General features: G+C 40.3%; 1 long non-coding RNA gene across 1 annotated transcript in view; it reads right to left on the bottom strand.

Annotated features, from left to right (window-relative positions):
• Positions 1–2,011: 2,011 nt before the first annotated feature.
• LOC133082449 (uncharacterized) overlaps positions 2,012–6,000 on the bottom strand; it is a 161,259-nt gene continuing 157,270 nt past the window's right edge. The window contains exon 7 of the long non-coding RNA XR_009698952.1: positions 2,012–2,343. This is a non-coding gene — a long non-coding RNA (uncharacterized LOC133082449). The remainder of the gene's footprint in view (positions 2,344–6,000) is intronic.

The raw sequence follows: 6,000 nt of genomic DNA, 5'->3' as shown, positions 1-6,000 counted from the left end.
TTCCTTTCCCTTGGATTTATTGAGCCTCAAATAAATTAATGAATATTTTAATAAAACCAATATTATTTATCATCTAAAATGATCATATTAAAAAGCCTCTACCATGGATTTAAAACTTTGCTGTAATTATAAATTCTCCACATTTAAATCAGCCTTCATTTTAATTAAGTTTTCTTTCTTTTTTCCTTAGATCAGTGGTCCTCAAAAGTATGGTCACCAGACTAACAGCATCAGATTCACATGGGAACTTGTTAGAAATGCAGATTCTCAGGCCTGGCCAAAGACCTGTGGAATCAGAACTCTGGGGGTGGAGTCCAGCAGTCTGTGTTTAAACAAGCTGTTCAGGAGACCCAGATGTGAGAACCAAGTGTGAGAACCACTGCTAGTCTAGGGTCAGAGACATTAGAGAGACAGTAGGCTTTGGTCATCTCAACTCAAACCTTTAATGAAATTGTGTTTCTTTCCATTTCAGAGGGTAACCTTCTGTGCAGGTAATTTAGATTGGAAGACAGTACTACTGGAACTATATGTTGCTGAGGTCATCCTCAACAGAGCTGGGAAAATTCCCTTCAGGTAATTAACCACAATGTAGGACTAGGAGGAAATGATCTCTTGCTCATTTATACCTAGTTCTTTATTACTTGACAATAATTATATTATTTTTTAATTTATGTATTTTTGAAAATTTTTTAAAGATTCAGAAATGATTACAGATTATGTGACAAATACTAGCCACTTTGAACCAATAAACATTAACATTTATTAATTAAATATTAACATATTTTCTTCTAGTGTTACTTTTTACCACTTGAAATTGAAATGTTCTATTACCTCTGTCCCAAACCTATTCTCCTTCCTCTGTCTTTACCTCCCTTCCTTCCCAGAAGCAACCTCCACCATGGATTTGGCACTATCTACTGTATGTGTTTATAATTTCATCACATACATATGTATTCACAAATAATATTAGTACTGTTTTGGGTAGTTTTTCCTCTACATTGACACCAATGGTGTTATATGAGGCACATAATATAAACTTGCACATCACATTCTTCTGCCCTGAACCAGGTGACCATGAAATGAAAAATTGTTTTTTCCTTCAGTTTATGGATGGATGGGTGTTCATTGGGACTAAATTATGCTATCTGCTTATGGGAAGGTATTACAGGTTGAATTCTGCCCCCCCGCCCCAACACACACAAGATATGTTGAAGTTCTAACCCCCCAGTACCTCAGAATGTGACCTTATTTGGAAATAGGGTAATTGCAGATAAAGTAGTTAGGTAAAGATGAGGTCATACTGGACTAGGGTGGGTCCTTAATCCAGTATGGCTGGTGTCCTTACAAGACGAGAAGACACAGACAAGAGACACACTGCATGAGACAAGAGGCAGAGACTAGACTGATGGGTCTATAAGCCCAGGAATGTGGAGGGTTGCTGGCAACCACCAGAGGCTAGAAGAGGCAAGGAAGGACCGTTTCCTAGAGCCCTCAGAGGGAGCGTGACCCTGCTGACATCTTGATTTTGGAATTCTAGACTCCAGAATTGTGAGAGAATAAATGTCTGTTGTTTGAAGCCACCCAATTTGTGGTACTATGTTGCAGCAGCCCTAGGAAACTAATACAAATGGAAATGAAGAGTCAGTTTAGCTCAACTCAATATGCTGTAGAGAGTGCCCATAACATGTGAGTAAACTGATTATTCCAGAAATGTTGGGGAACTAGTCTAGTTAACTGAATTTTCTGGTCTGGGCATTAACCAGCTTACTCTGTATTTAATTTCTACCAACAGTATTACATGTTTAAACATCTGGGTTGTCCAGTTATAATGAAACTAAAAAAGCCACATGGCCACCAAATTCCCTGTAGATCCTATAATATTACCATGTTCTAATAAAGAAAGTAAAGTACTGGGAAAAACTTACAGATGAAACACTTATATTTAACTGAACCAAATTCCAAGATTAAGAAGATAATGTGATATAATTAAAACTAAAGCTATATTGCCCTTAATTTACTCCTTCTTTGATAATTCATAAAGCACTTTTAATGTTGCAAATATATGCTCATTATCAAACTACTTATGGTTGTTACTCCAGTATTGTAGAACAACTCAGTTTATTCATTTCTTCTTCCTCTTTTACCACCTCTGCTGCCGCCACCACCATCAGCTCCACTGCCTCCAGCACCTCCTCCTTCTCCACCAGCACCTCCTCCACAATTGCTCCAGTGCCACCAACCTCAATGCCACCACCACCACCACCACCACTTCATGCTTTTAGGCAGCCTCTGTGTTGCTGGGTTGACCGAGAGTTACTCATCAAACGTCTCCTGGAAACAAGACTTGAGGAAAAAAGACAGATGACTCAGTCTATGTATGTAGCAAGGTGGGGGACATAAAAACTTATAATGGACATCCTTAATATAAGGCAAAACAGGAAAACAGATTCTAAAGATGCAAAAATAAACTGTTACATTAGTCCAGATCTGGATGACTACTTTTAGCCATGGATGTCTTCAGCCATGATAATGAATTTGGGGTAGATCTTCTTCTATTAGGTAAGTCATTAACAAGCCAATCATTAAAAAACACTCCAGTCATACAATCATTTTGAGTGATTTCTACTGACCAGGTTTTAGAACTTTTACATGAAGAGACAGTGTCTTATTCTTTTGGTTTTCCCATGTGTAGGATAGGCATGGATGATATTTAGATAGTAAGTATTTGATGATTTAATTCCTATTGTGATTCTGACACTAGAAGCTACAAATAATTTGATTTTGAAAGCAAGCATATATACTTATTTTTTTGTTGTTAATTATTTTTTTGGAAAAGGTAATACAAATTTGGCCATACCTACCAAACTTGCAGATTGATTGATTTATTTATGTATTTATATTGAAGTATAGTTGCTGTACAACATTTTATAAGTTACGGGTGTATAACATAGTGATTCATAATTTTTAAAGGTTATACTCCATTTAGTTAATATAAAATATTGGCTATAGTCCCTGTGCTGTACCATACATCCTTATAGCTTATTTTATACATAATAATTGGTACCAGATGTATTTCTTCTTTGCCCCAGTAATTGCACCTCTTAACATTGCTCCTGCAGATACATATGTACATGAAAGAAAGGCCATGTGTAGAAGGTTACTCATGGCAGCATTGCTCACAACCTAGAGTCCAGCACTAGGACACTAGGTTGTGAGGAACGCCTGTTATATTGGAACACAGCCATGCCCAATCATTTACATATGGTCAAAGGCTGTTTCTGTGCTACAGGGAGGAGTTCAGTGGTTCTGACAGAGACTATATGGCCCACAAAAACCTAAAATAGTTACTATGTGACCCTTAAAAAAGAAAAAGCTTATGGACCTCAGCTCTAAGTGATTCAGTTTAACAAAATCTTACCTATGCTTTTATAGTACATGCAAATACAAGTACAAAACAGTTAAAGTACAAAATAGTTAAAAAGGAAACCCAAATGATGAGCTTCACTCTTGAGAATGCACAGGAGGGATGGTGTTCTTTTTCAGTTTGACAATCCTTCCCCTCAAGAGAAAAAAAGTGGAAGGCAAGATTGCTTCATCTTTAATTTATGTGACAAAGATTCGTTGGGTGTATACTCAGGGGAAGGTACTCCAGGGACTGCAGGATGCAGAGACAAAGAAAGCACAATCCTTCTTCTTGGGGGCTCACAGTCTAGCAAGGGACTCAGACATGTTAAGCAATTACGATGCAAAATGATGAGTGCTGTAAGAAAGAGAAGAAAAAAGTGCTGCGAGAGCATCAGCAGCCACAGAAGATGTGTGAATCTGCCCAAGGCCTTTTAAAAAAATCATGAGAGAGGCTATTTACAAAAGGGTGTCAAGGTGAAATAAAAATTGCCAATGAGACAGGTTTTACTCTTTCTGAGCAAAAGAGGGTAGTGAAAGAGTATCTGTCTAAAACCTAAACAAAATGTTTAAGCCCAAGAGTATTACTGTATCCTTTTTGTTTTTCAGGGCCCTAACTTTATGCAGCTAGATTTGTTTTTTGAATTCTGACCTATTCAAACTTTTACAGTGGATCATTTGATGCTTCATGAAAGTAAAATCTGCATCTTATTGTTGTAGGCATTTTTCACAAAAGCAAAATTTATTTTCCTCGTTTCGTTTCCCATAGGTTTAGCATGTAAGAGAAGCGTATCAGTCTGTCAGTGTGTTTCAAAAAGAAGAGAGTATTCGTCCACGTGAATGGAGAGAGATGAGAAACCACTGGCTTCACTTCCCACGTGCTGAGTTTTCATTTTCACTTTAGATTAGGTCACACAGCTTGCTTTGGACACTGTTCTACCCAAGGTTACCTTAGTATTGCGCAGATACTGAACAAAAGGCAAAGTTGTATGACAGAAGTTGATCCATAAAGTTCAGGTTCACATTGTTTCCTTGATCACCTCCTTTTGCTTCTGCAGACCAACTCTCCACCCTTTCTACTCTCCTTTCTGGACCCAAAGGCTGACCTGCATGGATCCCATGAGTATGCTTCCTGGCCTCTGGCTTCCGGCTGGGTTCAGCCAATGAGAAGACGTGGCTGACAGCAGGAAGGGAAGAGAGTGAAGTTCCAGGTATTTGTTTCCCCACTTTGTCCTGTAGGATCATCATAAGCTGCATCCCTCTGCTGAAGGAAGGACTGGGGCCAATTTCACTCAACTCTCACTGTGTACAGGTTCCAGTAACTGCTTCCTGTTGGCTCTTCTGTGCCCTGTTGTTACTGGCCTTGGGGTACTTCATTGTGCCTGGTGATTTTCCCCATCGTCTCCCACACGTTTGTCAGCAATTTCTTTATAAAACTCTCCTCACATTAACCCAGCAGACTGTGCTGTGCCAGAGATTTGAGGGATGCAGTATATATTCCTGTAAGGTTTCACAAATCAAAAATTTTATTCTGTTCCACAGTACTGATTTCCACCACTCTGTCTTCCAGCACACTGATCTGTTCTTCTGCCTCATTTATTCCGCTATTGATTCCTTCTAGTGTATTTTTCATTTAGTTATTGTATTCTTCAATTCTGTTTGGTTGTTCTTTATATTTCCTACTCTTTGTTAAAAACTTTTAACTTCTCACTCTCTGCATCCATTCTTTTCCCGAGTTCTTGGATCATCTTTATGATCATTATTCTGAATTCTTTCTTTCTTGAAGTGGAGATTTCCTATCTCTACTTGACTTAGTTCTTCTGGGGTTTTATCTTGTTCCTTTACCTGGAACATATTCCATTGCCATCTCATTTTGTTTAAATTTCTATTTGTATTTTTATGAATGAATGTGGTAGGTTAGTTACGTTTCTTGACCTTGCAGATGTGGCCCTCTGTAGGGAATGTCCTATGTGTCCCAGCAGTACATGCCCCTCTTGTCACCCAAGGGCCAGGGACCAGCTGGTCCAGGGTAGGTTCTGACATGTGTTGGCAGACTAAGTTCCACAGGCTGTAGGACTGTTCTGTTCTTGTGTCTGCCCACTGGTAGGTGAGGCTGGGTCTTTGCCCTCTGGTGGGCAAGTCCATGTCAAGAGGTGGCTGTGGGCAGCTTCTCTGCTGATGGGTGGGGCTGTGTTCCTCACCTGTTGGTTTTTTGGCCTGAGGCGTCCCAGCACTGCAGCCTACATGCTGTTGGGTAGGGCCAGGTTTTGGTGCTAATGACCCAGGCAAAATGTCCACCTCCAGCAAGAGTTCATATATAGATGAACACTCACTGGGTATCTCTGCCACCAGCATCCATGTCTCCAGGGCGAGCCACAGCCACCCCGGCCTCCCCAGGAAACCCTATGAGACCAGCAGGTAGGTCTGGCCCAGGCCCCTCTGAAGTCACTGCTTTTGCCCTGGGTCCCAGTGTGCGTGAGACCTTGTGTATGCCCTCCAAGAGTAGAGTCTCTGTTTCCCCAGTCCTGCACTCAAGCCTTGCTGGCCTTCAAAGCCAAGTGCTCTGGGGGTTCCTACTCCCAAGGCCGGACCCTGTGC

The sequence above is a fragment of the Eubalaena glacialis genome, chromosome X (assembly GCF_028564815.1).
Source record: "Eubalaena glacialis isolate mEubGla1 chromosome X, mEubGla1.1.hap2.+ XY, whole genome shotgun sequence".
Lineage (NCBI taxonomy): Eukaryota > Metazoa > Chordata > Mammalia > Artiodactyla > Balaenidae > Eubalaena > Eubalaena glacialis.
The sequence above is the reverse complement of the archived record's forward strand: the minus strand, read 5'-3'. Positions and strand labels throughout refer to the sequence as shown.